The sequence below is a fragment of the Pelophylax lessonae genome, assembly GCF_965119305.1.
Source record: "Pelophylax lessonae genome assembly, chromosome: 7".
NCBI lineage: Eukaryota > Metazoa > Chordata > Amphibia > Anura > Ranidae > Pelophylax > Pelophylax lessonae.
Window position 1 is genome coordinate 173,436,707 of NC_138774.1, and position 16,672 is coordinate 173,453,378.

The following is a 16,672-nucleotide window of genomic DNA, read 5'->3' on the forward strand; positions in this document are numbered from 1 at the left end:
CAATAATAGTTTTTTTTGTCAGACTGTAAAACATAATAATCTGTAAATTCTGATACAGTTAAACTATAATTAAACACATCAAGGCCCTCAACCCAACCTTCCCCAGCACACTCCTCAGAACCCCTTGATTGGTTATGTCATTTTTGTAAGAACCCTCTTCAGGGACCAAAAAAGATTGCTGCATCCGCAGTTTGTCAGCCCTCGGTCTTTGAAACATACCAGAATGCTGGCAGTCATTTCTGCAGGCCAGAGACTCTGTCAAAATGAGACTTACCCTGAGTAAATTGGATTCTGTACAGGAATGAAGACCAGGAGAACTTGCTCAGTATTTTCCATTTTTAATACCATTTATTTGCTGTTGCTTATTGTTTTGAAATATTTTTTTTCTGTAAATATTTTCTTGTAACATTTGTGTTTTCTTTTATTAAAACAATATTCAAATACCCTTAGGCTCCGTTCACATGTAGGCGTTTTGGGGCGTTTTTGGGGCGTTTTTCTGCTCTAGGATCAGCTCTCAAAACGCCCAACAAGACAAATCCTATTCATTTCAATGGCCCCTGTTCACATCTGAGCGTTTTGACGCTGTATACAAAACGCCCAACGCTCAAAAAAGTACATGAGCTTCTTTTTGGGCAGATTACAGGCGTTTTCCATTGATCTCTATTCAATCTAAAAACGCCTGCACAAAAATCGCGGTAAAAATCGCGGTAAAATCGCGGTAAAAAACGCCGCAAAAATTGCGGTAAAATCGCGGTAAAAACGCGCGAAAAACGCTACGCTCAGGTGTGAATGTAGCCTAAAAGGGGTTGTAAAGTCATTCTGTGTGTAGCAGCCACCCTCAGCCCCCCTAATAATCAGCTTAGCCCCCTCTTTATCTAGCGATGTTCACAAATGCCCCAGCCGCCCGGGACTCTCTCTCCTGATTGGTTGAGACACAGCAGCAGCGGCACTGGCTCCCACTGCTGTCAATCAAACTCAGTTAGCCAATCAGGAGAGAGAGGGGTCAGGGCCAAACGGCAGCTCCATATCTGAATGGATACACGGAGCTGCAGCTTGGCTCGGGTGCCTCCATAGCAATCTGCATGCTGTGGGGGCACTCAGCAGAAGGGAGGGTACAAGAGCACCGAAGAGGGACCCAAGAAGAGGAGGTAAGTATATTATGTTTGTTATTTTAATAGAAAAAAAAACGAGAATTTAAAATCACTTAAAGCTGATTCTCTAAATGCTCTAAAAAAGAACTTAAAGAATCCTAACCTTACCATAGATTAGGCCTCATGGATACAGGACATTTTTTACCTTTACTAAAAGCGTTTTTGCATAAATAAATGCCTGACGCTTGTAAAAGTGTCTAAAGCTTTTAGGAGCTTTTACAGGCATCAAGCTCCTGGGCTTTAATTAATTTCTTAAATAATTTATTCTGGCAAATAAAAAGAGTTATTGTTCAAGCTTTAGCATTTAGGAGTGTTTAGCAGCTTTTCGTAGCATCTAGCAGCTTTTAGTAGCATCAAGCTAGAGCCCAAACTTTGCTGTTCCTGGACGCACTGGCAGTTGTTTTTTTTTTCCTGCTTCTAAAAGCCTCTCAAAGCTCCTGCCACTAAATGCTGATAAAAGCCTAGGTGTACATAAACACATAGGCTAACATGGAGGGGAATTTAGAGGCCAGAAATATAAAAAAAAAAAACGCCAGTTGCCCCTAGAAGTGGCTGTAAAAACGTCCAGTGTGCATGAGGCCTTAAACTCTGTTACCCTCAGAACTGCATGGCAGTAAGGGTCAAAGACATTTCCTAAAGGTAAAATCTGTTACAGCAGATTATGTGAACGGTGTATGTTTTTGTTAAAACACATGGTGGTAGCTATCATTTGTGTGTTTTTTTTACCTCAGTGGCCATCACTTTCAGTTTTCTGGCACTTAGAATTTTGTCCTATGAGCTGGAAATTCTCAATTCAGGGTGAGGCTAAGAGTGCCATTATCACAGAGATGGCAACTAGGCAGTTTGTTATAGAAATGGCAAAGAAACAGACACAATTTTTAAAGTGTTCTGTTCATTAAAGCGTAACTCCACCTTAGTTGAGAAAAAAAGCATTCCCCACTGGGTGATCTGTGTACATTACAAGGATTTTAACAAACTTTGTTGTGGATTCCTACCTTTTGTTATTCTGAAGATATCCCTGTGGGTTTGTATCCATGTGGGAAAGTGAGTCTAATGGGAGTGATTTCATAATTATCAGTCAGTTGCTGCACCTGCAGGGCTCTAATGAGGGAAGCTGCTGGGCCTTAATCCCTTTAGATGTGATTTCCTATTGGAAGTATCTCACCAGGGGATGCCTGAAAGTTCAGCTGAACTTACACGATTTTAAAGCGGCATTTCAGTCTGACTTCGGGGGGCGATTTGAGAGACATTTGTGCAGGTTCATGCACAGATGTCTATTGAAATCGCCCCTGAAGTCGCCAAAAGTAGTGCAGCAACTACTTTTGGGAATCGGTGCGGCATCGCAAAGTTGTTGCCGTTGCGGGCAATAGGCTCCAATTTGGCATGCAATTTGACATGTCAAATCATATGTCAAATTGGTACGATGTGAACAGGGGCTAATTCAAGATCTGACATCCCACCCACCGTGTTATTTTTTAGTTACTGGGCATGGAGGAGGAGGGAGGGACTGGGCTGTCATTTAGGATCTGTGTACACTCCCACATGTGTGATGTCAATACCATGTGACGTAATTAGCACTGATCAAACAGGAAATGTTCTCTCCAGTAACAGAGACCAAACTGAGCATGTGCAACTCAACTACACTCACTGTGTCTTATCTGGACTTGTCCAGGTTGACAGTGCAGGAGGGGGAGGATCTATGCATACAGGATCATAGAGCCTTTTTACACAATGCAGAGTATTAACCCCTTAAATTCCACAGTGAGTATAACAAGCATGCTATTCAGACAGATGTTGTTGGTTTAGTAACACTTTAAGTCCAAGGTTACAGACTGAAGAGAGATCTGCTGAATGTATATTCTAAAATATTCCTAAAATTATTTTATACTGGCTCTTAGGAAAACCCAGGCACATAATGCACTATCATACTATCAAGTGATCTGTACCAGGCATTGTTTCAGGATTTACATGGTATTAACAAGATCAGGGAAGCCAGGTGTGTTAATAATTGTTAGAAATAAGTTAAAGATAAAGAACACACAATGGGAGGCATTCAATAAACCTGCAACATTTTTCTGAAGCTTTTCGGGTGTAATTGCTCTTGCGACAGTTTTGGTTCTGAGAGCAACTCATGTGCCCAATTCAGGTAGTCCCATTTCTAATTGTGGCATAACACCTGCGCCAAATTCAACATAAAATAACAACAGTTTGTATCTTACAAAAATGGAGCTAATGAAGACCAACTCTCCTTCGGCATACAAAGGCAGATTTTGCGATAGGGTTTCTCATGCTTTCTAAAAGTGGCGCAGCATGCGCAAAATTGCTAGACAACTGCATGAATTTGGCGCACGCTGTGCCACTTTTAAAATATTTGTGAGACACTTTCAAAAAATCTGTCTGTGCCAGTCTTCATAAATTCAGTGAATATCTGCAAACAAAGCTACTAGAGCATTTTTCTTATGTCCAGGTATTTGTAGAAGGCATACCGTTTACAAAAAAAAATAAAATAAGTTTTGTAATGGAAGCATTATATTTTTCAAATTCAATTCCTGAAATGTAACAACTATTATTTAACTGTTATGCATTATCTTTTAAAATTGCATACTGTGCATTTGAATTCTCCCTGTAGAGAAAAAGGAAGTGACTACATTTCTAAAGAGGACAAACCAGCAGCAAAGGGAAAAGGGAGAAAAACATAAAAAACTACAATTACACATTTCAGCCATGAGAAGTAAATCAGATGGTGCTAAAATCCCGGTAGAATACACAGATTAATTAAAGTCTGCTCTTTCCAAATCTGTTATTCAACCAAACACAGCTGCTGAAAAAAAGAAGCCCTTCCTATAATTTTCATGTGGTTTCATAGAACTAAAGTACATTACAGGAACATATGATCACAAAAGTTAGAAGCTATATTTGAGCTATAGTTCTAATCTGCAACACACAGCGAGTAGGTGCCCTGATATAAAAAAGAAACATAAGGGCTCATACACACTGGGAGTTTTACCTGCCGCTAAGGGTGTTTAGCGTTTTTTTTTTTTTTTCTGCCTATAACCACTTCAGCTCCGGAAGGTTTTACCCAAATAATAACCAGGCAATTTTTTGCGATTCGGCACTGCGTTACTTTACCGTAAAATTGCGCGGCCGTGTGACGCTGAACCCAAATCCAATTGATGACCTTTTTTTCCCCCACAAATAGAGGTTTATTTTGGTAGTTTTTGATCACCTCTGCGGTTTTTAGATTTTGTGCTATAAACATAAAAAGAGCGACAATTTTGAAAAAAACACAATATTTGTTACTTTCTGCTATAAAACATTCCCAATAAATGTTTTTAAAAAAATCCCATTTTTTTATCAGTTTAGGCAAATTTGCATTCTGCTACTGCTTCTGGTTAAAAAAAAATCCTAAAAAGTGTATTTTAATTGGTTTGTGCAAATGCTATCGCGTTTACAAACTACGGGATAGATTTTTGGACTTTTGTTGTTGTTTTTGTTATGATTAGATGGCGGCGATCAGCGATTTTTAGCAGGGTTGCAACATTGCGGCGGACAGATCGGTCTCCTAACTGACATTTTTGACACTTTTTGGGGACCGGTGACATTAATATAGTAATCAGTGTTAAATATTATGCACTGTAACTGTATACATGAAACTGGCAGGGATAGGATTAACACTGGGGGTGATTAAAGGGTGAAATGTATGCCTGTTTGTACATATTGACTGTGGGGGGGAAGGGCTCTGTGACAGGCACAGAGAGATCGGGGGGTCAACTTAGCTGAAACTCATGATCTCTCTCTGCCTTTGTGACAGAAGACCCGCCTGCTTTGTTTACATAAGCAGGCGGGTCTTCTGTCAGTTTCTGTGAAGATTGCGGGAGGCTGGTGGCCATCGCCACCGATTCTCCTGCAGTCTGACTCCTGCTGTGTCTAGTAAATGAAATGGAGAAGTAGTGCGCTTCTGAAAAAAACTGTGTGAAAATACACTAAGTGACAACATACATAAATAACAAAATGCAATTATCAACTGAAAAATTCATCTAAGTAATATAGGTGAAGTATCTCAAGATAGGCTGACTGTGCAGCTCCAAAAAGTAAATGATGAAGAAGCCGTGAAGAAATAGTGATGTAGACCAACACTTCAAATAAATAGTGCTTTAACTGATGAACTAGGTATATAGGTGGCCCCTTACCATGATGAAATCAAATAGTGACTTAATCCTTCACAAAAGTGATACAATGAACCAAAGACACCCAGCGGTAAAAGGGAACTCTTACCAAATGTAAGGGAAGTTAGAGCCTTGAAATGGTAGACAGAGGATCCGTGGACAAAGATGCATAGATGAAACCCTCTATGTATATTCTCCAGGACCTGTCCGCTCCCAAAGTATATGGATCTTATGGTGGCTCAATGGCGAAAACTCACATAGAGATATGGATGGTTCCTGGAGGCTTATCACTCACACATATCCTGTTCATGTTGTATCTGTCGGCTGCTCTGTGTATAAATTCCCGCCCACAAGGCTCCTTCACTTCACTATACGGACTGGTGTAGCCGGGCACCGAGGGAGAGGGGCGGGAGAAGGCTTTTTTTTCCTTTTCATTATCCTGCTGTGTCCAATCACAGTGGGAGCGCGGCTGTGACGGCGCGCACGCGCCACTGAGACCGCATCCACATAGATCTACGTGATCTACGCACAGCCGAGCCGCCCTGATGCAGAAAATCCCTAGCTTCACGTGCGCGACCAACGTAGGTCTACGTCGGTTTGCGCAGGAGAGCCACCCTGCCGCAGTAAAAAGGCGGCAGGTGGTCGGGAAGTGGTTAAACACCCCTCCTATGTGTCCATGCACACATAGGCGTTCACAGGAGTTTAGAGGCAGAAGCATTTAGAGCAGGCATGTCCAACCTGTGGCCCGGGGGCCACATGCGGCCCAGGACCCCAGACAATGCGGCCCACTTCCCCCTGACATTTTTTTTTTGCTGGGGAGGACTGAAGTTGGGTCGGGGGCATGGCCACAGTGGCTTCCAACTAACCGTAGGCAGAGGCTGCCTCAGGGGGGAGGGGGGGGGGGGGCGAGCATGTGCAGTGTTTGACTCCTACCACCATGAACACTTCAAATCACTGAAGTGGTCATATAGGTTAGAGTGTTACTTTAATATCTCTCAGAAGAAGTAAACCTCTGTATACTGATTCCATTTCATTTGATCATCCTCTAGTTGTGTTAAATTAGTGCGGGGGGTGCGGCGGTGCGGGAAGGGTGCAACGGCATTTTATTACTTATCTACCTTAACTATAGTATATATTTTATATGCGGCCCGAGAAAATTTCTCTACACTCAATGTGGCCCAGAGAAGCCAAAAGGTTGGACACCCATGGTTTAGAAGCAGAAAAAAAACCCGGGCCAGCACATCCAGATGGCAGTTTAGTGGCAAAAAACGCTTTAACGTGCCTAAACGTGCATAAATGAGACTATTGTCGTTTACGATCGTTAAATGATTTTACTGGACACTGCAACAATACCATATGAATATAAAATAAAAGTGCAGAGCTATAAGTAAATGATAATGTGAATATATTAAAATCCATATAAGTAAAATCCCCGGATTACACTGTGATTTTACTTATATGGACTTTCATATGTTCACATTATCATTTACTTATAGTGCTGCTCTTTTGTTTTATATTTGTATTGGTCTAGTGTCTGGATTGTGTACAGCTGCTGTTGTTTATGATTTGTTTCACTGGTTGCGCAGATTTATTTTATCATTCATATATTCACATGTAATATTATATGAATATTTATGAGAATCTAGAAAAATTCTGACTGTATAGGAAGTTCCCAATGTCCCTTGGATTTTTTCTGTGTGTGGATGTGTGTTCACCCTGTCTGACTACCGTATGGCACGAGATGTCTCACAGGCCAAAATGGTTATTGCTGCTCTGGAGGTCCATCAAGAAATGTGGGACATCTCGGACCCCAAATACAATGACAGAATCCAAAAGAATAAAGTATGGACCGATATAGTGACTAGCCTTATGCCAAACTGTAAGCAGTTATCAAGGAGCCTCCAAAAATGTTATCACAGAAAAATTAATTACAAAAGTAAAACATAAATAATTTATAAAACTCTGAAAAGCCATAAGCAAAAATATAAAAAGGAAGCGCAAAATAGTAAGACTAACAAATAAGTATAATATAAACTGGGTTGATTTTTCTAAAATGACAGTTAGAAATAGTAACCATTGCTAAATGAAGATAACACAAGGCAACTAATGCAAACCTTCTTCTTAATTTCATAGCCAGTAGATTTCATGCTTCACCCACGGTAGGTCCAGCAGAGGTGGTAAGAAAAACAAAGTTATAAATTACTATTTAACCAAGACACTGAAGACTCAGTCACATTTCTATTACCTTGTTAGAGCTCTCATTGAAAAGCCAGCTTTCTGAAAGTTCTTCAGACGTTGAGCCATAAAAATTCATTTTCATTAAAAAGTTAACTTGTTTGTAACCAAGGAGGTCTGCACCAGACTGCATTGCAGAGGGGAATTTGTCTTCGCTCTGATGTTCTGCAAAGTACTTATTTCACAAAGATCAGGTGTTTGGCTGCTTAGAAACAATTTCTGCCATAAAAAAGTCCCTCCTTGTGTGTCAATACAAGAGCGAAGGTGAAAATATCATGGGCCAATGTTATTATCTTAAAATTGTTTTCCATCCATTTAAAGCATGTTAGGAATGATGTACGAGAGCAAGCCTTGCTAGAAATAATAGTGCAGCTTAACCACTTCAGCTCCGGACAATTTACCCTCCTTCATGACCAGGCCATTTTTTGCGATACGGTACTGCATTATTTTACCTGACAACTGGATGGTCGTGCGACGATGTACCCAAAAAAAAAATTTATATCCTTTTTCAAACAAATAGAGCTTTCTTTTAGTGGTATTTGATCACTGATTTGAAAAAGGCTGACAATTTTGAAAAAAACACAATATTTTTTACTTTCTGCTATAAAACACTTCCAATATAAAAATGTAAAATTTCAAATTTCTTTATCAATTTAAGCCAAAATGTATTTTGCTACATTGATGTAATGACTAAGCGCTAACATTTGCGTGAAAAAACGCGTCTACCTTTTTGTCCCCTGCTCCATCTGTCAACTACTTGTCATATGGTGTTTCAATAAATAGATTTTTGGAAGTGCAGCCATCGGGACTCATTTCCTTATGTATTCTGATACATGTTTTGGTAAAAAACAAATCCCAATAAACATATATTGATTGGTTTGGGCATAAGTTATAGCATTCACAAACTATGGGATATTTTTATGAAATTTTTATTTATTTATTTTTTTACTAGTAAGGGCAGCGATATGGGCCTTATTGCGGGGACTGCGACATTGCAGTGGACAAACCGGACAATTAGTGACACTTTTGATAACGTTTTGGGGACCAGTGACACCAATACAGTGATCAGTGCTAAAAAAATATGCACTGTCACTGTACTAATAACACTGGCAGGGAAGGGGTTAACATCAGGGGCGATCAAAGGGTTAAATGTGTCCCTAGGGGGTGTTTGCTAACTGTGAGGGAGGTGCTTGTACTGGGGGAAGACAGAGATCCGTGTTCCTGCTAAGCAGAAACTTCCTACTAACAGAACAGCGATCTGCCTTGTTCACATAGGCAGAGCACCGTTCTGCCTCTGTCGGAAATGACCGGCGGGTCCCGACGGATATCGGGTTCGCTGGACCCTTTGATTAGCTCCTGCTGTGTCCAATCACGCTGCAGACCCGGAAGTGCAGAGTTACATACCTGTACATAATTCTGCGCACAGGAGCCGCCACCCCACAGTAAATGTATGTGCAGCGGTCGGCAAGAAGTTAATGTAGACAAATAAATATATCATTTTTTTTTAAAGTTGTTCTAAATTCAAAAGGTTTTTTTTACCCTGTAGAATTACTTGAATCAAAACAAAAAATCTTCCACTTGCTGTTTGTATATTTTGTCTGACCTCAGGCTTGAATATTATATTGTCAAGCAATTTTATGAATTATTACTACCTTTTCTCATTAGTTTTATTTTTTCTCTATCATGTTCTTCTCTACTGACTATTTGTTTCTCACAATAGGGTTCACTGTATTTTTTGTTTTTTTTCCTAACATAATATACTGGTTATATATTGGTCTTCCACAGTACACAGAACATGGAAATGCAAGTTTTAGTAAATATAAACGGCTAAATACCTTTTTTTCAACAGCAGTTAGAGCAGTCATGTGACTTTTATCAGTGTCTAATTAAAGCTTGTAGGAGAAGTTTTTATTCTCCTCTGACTGTCCTATGAGACTGCACCCCTAACCCTTTGTCTGGGCAGTGCTGACTGGCCCTGTGCTGATCACATGCATCCTCCCAAAAAAAAGCAATACACACCAAACTGAGCATGTGCAGCTTGTCCCCTAGGCTGTGCACTATCCGGAGAGTGTTTGGAGACTGTGGAAGAAGGGGAGGATCATAGAAGACAGGATCAAACAGCCTTTTTACATAATGCAGAGCATTAAGCCCTTAGGTTTCACAGTGAGTATAACAAGCATGCTTTACTGCATATACAGACTGATTTTACTGTTGTGGGTTTAGTAACACTTTAAGTGAAGTACATTTAAAGTATACTATGGCACCATCAACTAAATTCAATATTGTCCATATTAAGGGAATTTTAAAACTTGAACTATGACCGTTCTTTATCCTGAAATAAACAGTATATCAGATATATGTAAGAATTTTTTTTTTAATTAAAAGAGCAATCTGACATTACTCAGCAGTTAGGCAGGAAGCATACAGGTGATGAATGATTTTACTCAGCAATCAGCATTGAAGTCATTATCAATGTACATTCAATATAGGCCCTCTATAATGTTCGGGATTCTTCATAGTTGACAGAACCTTGAAAATCCAGAGGTTTCTTTCTCAAGCGTGCTCAAAACAGGCATCTTTCAAAGCCTCTGTACTTCACCTATAAAATTCCATTATGTGGGTTTCATAAAAGGTATGACCATCTACAGCAAAATAGCTTTGCTCCAAGGCCATTTCTTTGAACTTCTGACTAAAACTACAAACGCAGTAAGAGCAAATAGCACACGTTATACGACCTGTTCAAAAGTAATTGAACATTACAGTTACAGTGTGTAAATAGCCTTAGTAAAGGAAATGTATCTATAACCTCCTTCAGGGACTAAAGGTAGAAAACGCATGGCGTGTGGGGTGCAAAATTTTCTGGACAAAAGAAAAATACATCATCCTCTTGGGTTCCTGTCTTATTAAAATACAAAACATTAAAATGATTGTTTATCTTTTTTTATCATAAGTTTTATTTGAAATTTCAAATTGTACAGATAAAATATAAAAACAGAAGAAAATACAGCAAAAATATAACATAGGTTCAGTTGGGTGGACAAGGCCCAATACATCCACTATATTGTCAAAAGTATTGGCACGCCTGCTTTTACACGCACCGAAACGTTAATAGCATCCCAGTCTTAGTCTATACGGTTAAATATTGAGTTGGTCCACCCTTTGCAGCTATAAAAGCTTCAACTCTTCTAGGAAGGCTGTCCACAAGGTTTAGGAGTGTGTCTCTGGGAATGTCTGACCATTCTTCCAGAAGCGCATTTGTAAGGTCAGGCACTGATTTTGGATGAGAAGGCCTGGCTCGCAGTCTCCGCTGTAATTTCTTCCAAAGGTGTTATATCGGGTTGAAGTCAGGACTCTGTGCAGGCCAGTCCTGTTCCTCCACCCCAAACTCGCTCATCTATGTATTTATGGACTTTGCTTTGTGCACTGGTCCAAATCATTTGGTGGAGGGGGATTATGGTGTGTTTTTTTTCTTTTAGGGGTTGGGCTTGGCCCCTTAGTTCCAGTAAAGGGAACTCTTACGGTGTCAGCATACCAATACATTTTGGACAATTTCATACTCCCAACCTCGTGGAAATAGTTTGGAGATGGCCCCTTCCTCTTCCAACATTACTGTGCACCGGTGCACAAAGCAAGGTCCATAAAGACATTTATGAGTGAGTTTGCGGTGGAGAAACTTGACTGGCCTAACCTCGACCCGATAGAAACCCTTTGGGATGAATTAGAGCGGAGGCTGGCATTGTTGTTGGCATTTTAAGTCACATACCATACAACAACCACAAACATGGTAACCATGTGTTATCCTCAAGGTATTCACAGCTAGAAAAGCCTGACTAAAGCTTAAAAAAAAAAAAAATTGTGGGGGGGGGGGATGGGATGGGTAGAGTTTGGGGAAAGGGGTTGAGAGGGGGAAAGAAGAGAGGGGGATGGGTAAAACAGAAGCAAAATAGGACACACAAGGGCAGGGAGAGCTCTCAAATGGTGTTGCCACCTCCCACACTTCTCACTGCCGCCATCCCCACGCAGGGGATAAATGTTTGATTTTTATGTTACAAAATGACTGACTATACCGCATCTCTGACCATGTGTGATGTGTGCAAAACTACGATAACCCCTTTATTCTGCCTATAGGCACTCCTGGGCATTTTTTTAGGTTGAGTGAAATAGATAATGATTCAGAAACACACAGAAATGAACACATCTGCTATGTAAGCTGATAATTACGTTTTATTGCCAGCAAGGTCAGAGTCATTTCACATATAAGAATATTAAGAAACAGAACAGGGGGGATCCTAGGAGATGTAACCCTACTGCTCTGCAGGTTTTTTTGGGAGATATCCTTTTGGGTCCTGAGCCCCAAATCATATAGTGACATCACCGTTCACCTTAGTCATTAGCAACCAACCATCCCACAGCTAAAAACCCCAGTCCCCCTTTCTGTGACACAAACTCCTAAAGTAAACTCCTTAAAGTAAATAGATGATCTGGGGTATAATGTAATGGGATTTTTTTTCTGTAGCTTTTTATTCTTTAGTTTCTTCTCTCCTATACAATACTGCTGACTTGCAGCACTGGAGAAAGATTTTGACCTGAGAACTATCTGCAGAATATTGATGCTCTCCCTGTATTTGTGCGGGTTTTCTCTTGATGCTCCCATAGTCCAAAAATAAACCAGTTAATTAACTGATGAAAGCCATGCCTAGCTTGTGTACTTATGGTGGGGAATTAGAATGTAAACCTCCTGGGGACAGAAAGGTTATAAGAATTTATATTGCTTGCCAACATATAAAGAAAAGCAAAATTCAGTGCAGGATCCTTTGAACAATTAAATAGTGAAGGAGTGGATGGATTCATTGAAGGTACACTTCAGCCAAAGTATTTTTTCTTTATTTTAACCTGGCAATCCTGCCAATAGCAAACTTTGTGACCAACTAACCCGAGAAAAAAAAGGCATATATTGCAACGTACCAGTTTTTGCACATGATAGTTTCTTTAGTTATCTCTTTTATTTATTTTTTTTATCTGAGGATCCTGCCAGTAACATGCTTCCTGTTCTTGGGTAACAATTTCCAATTGCAGTGCAGATCCGAGCTGCAGCTGTCCCCTGCTGGCTCCAAGCCTGAGAACTGAGCAATCACATGACTGCTGATCGCTTAGTTCTCAGATCCGCTCTTAGCACAGAGCGCTGACTGCCGTACTCTTCTCCTGTAATGCACAGCCAGGTTCTACTGTTAACATCATCAGGAAGCCCACCCTGAGTAATGATATAAAGCTGCCATTACAGTGGATGCACAGAAGCAAAAAGGGGATGGATAGAAGCAAGAGAAGATCAGCAGGGCTGACATTAAAAAGCAAAAAAAGCAAAAAAAAAAAAATGATGATGATTAAAATACACAATGCTTTAGCAAACTAAATATCATACAGTTAGATTAGATCTACCTAAAGTCACACAATTTCATGCAAACTTTTCATTACAACACCAGACAATGTTGGGCATCATATATAAAATGAGTTTGAAAGCAAAAATGTGTGAAATGCCTAAAATCAGCAGCAACAATGGTGATGTTACCATGCAAATCACACAATACATAATTGCAGCAACGGGGCCTAACACAGCAAAAGCTCTTGTTTTCGCCTTAAAAAGGAAGTAAAGCCTAAAGACTAATTTGTACCTATAGGTAAGCCTATAATAAGGCTTACTAATAGGTACTGTAAATATCTCAAAAACGCGTACTGCGTAGGAGATATTTACATTGCATGCAGTGGATGACGTCATCAGCGCTTGCGCTCTGAAGGAACTGCCACACACGCCGTTCCTTCAGATACGTGTGCCGTGAATGACGGCTCCCCCGTGCATGCGCAGGAGTGACGTCAATGCGGCTCTGGCCTGTCAGTCCGCAGACCCGGAAGGAAGACTGGGAGAAAATGGACACTGCCTCCAATGACTACATTGCATCGCTGGAGGGCTTTGTTTTCAGGTAAGCTTCACATAGTGTGCTAGTATGCGATGCACATTATGCCTTTACCTTGCAGGTCCTAAAAAAAACAAAACAGCAGTTTACAACCACTTTAAAGTAACACTAAACTCACATTTTCTGAAACTAAAATGAATGCAATATTTTTAAATGTAAGTAGAATGTACCCTCTATCACCTGCTTTCTTTGCTTAATGTGTTTAAAGAAAGCTTTTTTACTGGTGCTCTTAGACTTTCTGTTCTAGGGTGGCTACACTGCAGGGCACTAAAGAGAAAAGCTGCTGGGCCTGCATCCCTTTAGATGTGTTCCTATTGGGAGTATCTTACCAAAAATGGCATTTTTGTTGCAGGGGATGCCTTAAATCTGACTTGTATCTTCTTAGGCAGACTTCTGGGAAAATCGGTGATCCAATTACACGAGCAGGAAATTATGTTTCTGGGGTGTGGTCAGTACACATTCTGTCTACAGAACATCTCTAAGTAGCCATATTGCATTGCATTTTCAGAAAATTACAACGGCTGCAGATTGAAAAGTAAAGGTCATTTTTAATAACATTCAATCACAATATGATTTGTGTCGAAATTGTATAAGCTATATTGTTTTTTCTTTATTTGCTATTTCTTTCCCCCAAGAAAGTAGAGTTAACCTTTAAAGCAGACGTTCCACTTTTGGGTGGAACTCTGCTTTAAGTAGAAGATAGGGGCTGGCTGTAATCCTTCTTTGACTTTACTGCCTGCTATGAATAGTGGCAGGTGTGGAGTGGCTGAGAAGAGATTGCTCACACACAGGAGCTGACAGTCAGAGAGGGAGGGGGGAGAGAAAAGAGCAGTGGGATAATGGAGGCACATAAACTGAGCACGGTATCATGGATCAGCAGCCACGATTACCGTGGTCAGTTTACATAGGAGGACACAGAAACAGGCAGGATCAACCAGGATTTTTATAGCGTAGAAAGGGACAGATTGAACAGCACACACACTATGCTGTTTAACCTGCTATAAGAGAACAGGATCTCTTTTTTTTTAGGGTTACAACCTCCTAAGAGATTTATTTGGAAATTTCCAGCAAAGCTGATAGTAAAATAAAGATTGAATTTACGGTGCGTACAGCTCACACAGCTACATGGATATTCCTTGCATAATTTACCACGGACTAAATCTTAGTATCTTAAAAAAGCCAATAATTAGCAACAACGCACACAGCTGAATAACAAGCCGAGTACTGCAAACAGGGTGCCCATAATTATAAAGCAGGGAACTGTAGCTGTTCTGTCTGTGTATAAATTTTGTTTCCTCTGTAATGAGAGTGAAATGGAAAAGGCAGCCATAATTCTGTTACAGGAATGCATCAGCGAAGGTCAGATTAGTGCACATCATTCCACTAATGCTCTTTTCATTATTTGGTGCACTTACAATAAGAGTAAAACGCTTTCCTATTTCAGGTTCCTAGAACATTGTAAACTGTCATTATTAAACAGCTTTAACAAAACAAGATAATTTTTTTTCTCTCTTTTTTTTTTTCTAATAGATTCTGGTATTCTTTCACATCTGTAGAGCTCCTTCATTCTGCATTCAGAATACTGACTGCGGTAATTTAGCAACTGTGCACATGCAACACGTACGCACGGAAACACACTCCTGGCAGATGTAATGGGAAAAAGAAATATCTGAAGTGATTACTCTGAACAGCAACATAATGTATATACATGCTGTAGTATGAGCTATGGTGAGAGCCTCAGGTAGCAGTTTAAGACAAACAACGGATAACAATTCAGTTCAATGGCTTTTTGCCAGTTCTCGCTCAGCCACCTGTTTTCAGCAGTTAGTGCAGGTATACGAATACAGCTTTTGCTGCTAAAATCTCAGCAGGAACATTTGCCTGAGCATAGTCATTGTGTTTGCCATGTCATAACCTTTTTACTGAGTTTCCCTAAGTAGTGGTGTACTCGATTTGTGTATGTAAGTCTTTCATGGAGTACAAAAGCACACAGACTAAAAGCATCTGCAGGTTGAAAGGCTAAAAGTAAATTTTGTCAATCACTCTTCTGCCTACTAATTACTGCTATTCTGAAGGTAATACTGGTCATACATCCAATTCTCATGTCATTTCAACCAGTTTTTGAAAAGAAAAGCAACCAAGTGGATTAATTTCAAGCTACCACCAGTAATTCTTACTAGAACCATGAATGATTTAGGCTGGGTTCACACTAGTGCGAATTGGATGCAGGTTTCCCTGCATCCAATTTACATGCCAGGAGCCTGTGACCAGCTCTCATTGAAGCTGGTTCACAAAGCTCCGGGATGGCTGCAGAGCGAATTGCACAGGAGTCCTGTGTGTCTTCTGGTCTGTTTCAGGTCCGAAATCAGCCAAAAAATTTGGACCGAAATTGGACTTGAAACAGGGACGCACCGGACCCCTGCTGTGAGGCGCTCCGCACGGAGGTGGGAACCCAGCCTTACACTTTTGGTGGAAGGTTGCCTTAAAGCATTTTGTTGTTTTTTAGATCAAAAGCTGGTTGAAAGTGCAGCACATGTTGAATATCTAGACCTGACAATTTCCAAAATATTAATGTAACAGTTGAATGTACTTTCTTAAAACGGATAATTTCTCTGACAGGGGAGTTGGGGTTAGACAAAGCAATAACGTGTTCAAACAATATCCAATACACACAGGCAGTTTCAAGCTACCTTCCCAGTAGATATATGAATTTGCAGGAGAACAGCCTATCTACTGGTCCCAGTCCATGACGAAGCCACTGATCATTGGGAAACCAACTATAGCATTAAAGCCCTTTAACTCTCAGTGCCGCACTCACCTTCAATTGACAATATTTGTAATCCAGTGAGAGAAATACATTTTGAAGTCCCCTTAAGCAGAACTATGCTCTCAGCAGCACAAGATCAGCAGACAACAGCCAAAAATCTCCTAGCTCTGATAATGTCTTCTTGGGTAAAGTCTGTTCCTAAACAGCTGCTCCTTTAAGCAGGATGAATGCAGATGAAGAGTAGGCATCACTGTCCCTGAGGACTATACAACAACTCAGCCCTTGCAGCTTGGTTCTCACCACAGAAGCACCCCTCTGCAGCTTTGGATCTCTAGTACACATAGACCAGCTAACAGTCCAACTTATAGTCAAGTGGGTTCTCCG

The 16,672-nt window shown here is 40.4% G+C and overlaps 1 protein-coding gene across 1 annotated transcript in view; it reads right to left on the minus strand.

Moving 5' to 3' along the window:
• Positions 1-16,672, minus strand: part of NEXMIF (neurite extension and migration factor) — a 480,173-nt gene that overhangs the window by 128,650 nt on the left and 334,851 nt on the right. The gene's annotated exons all lie outside the window — the stretch shown is intronic.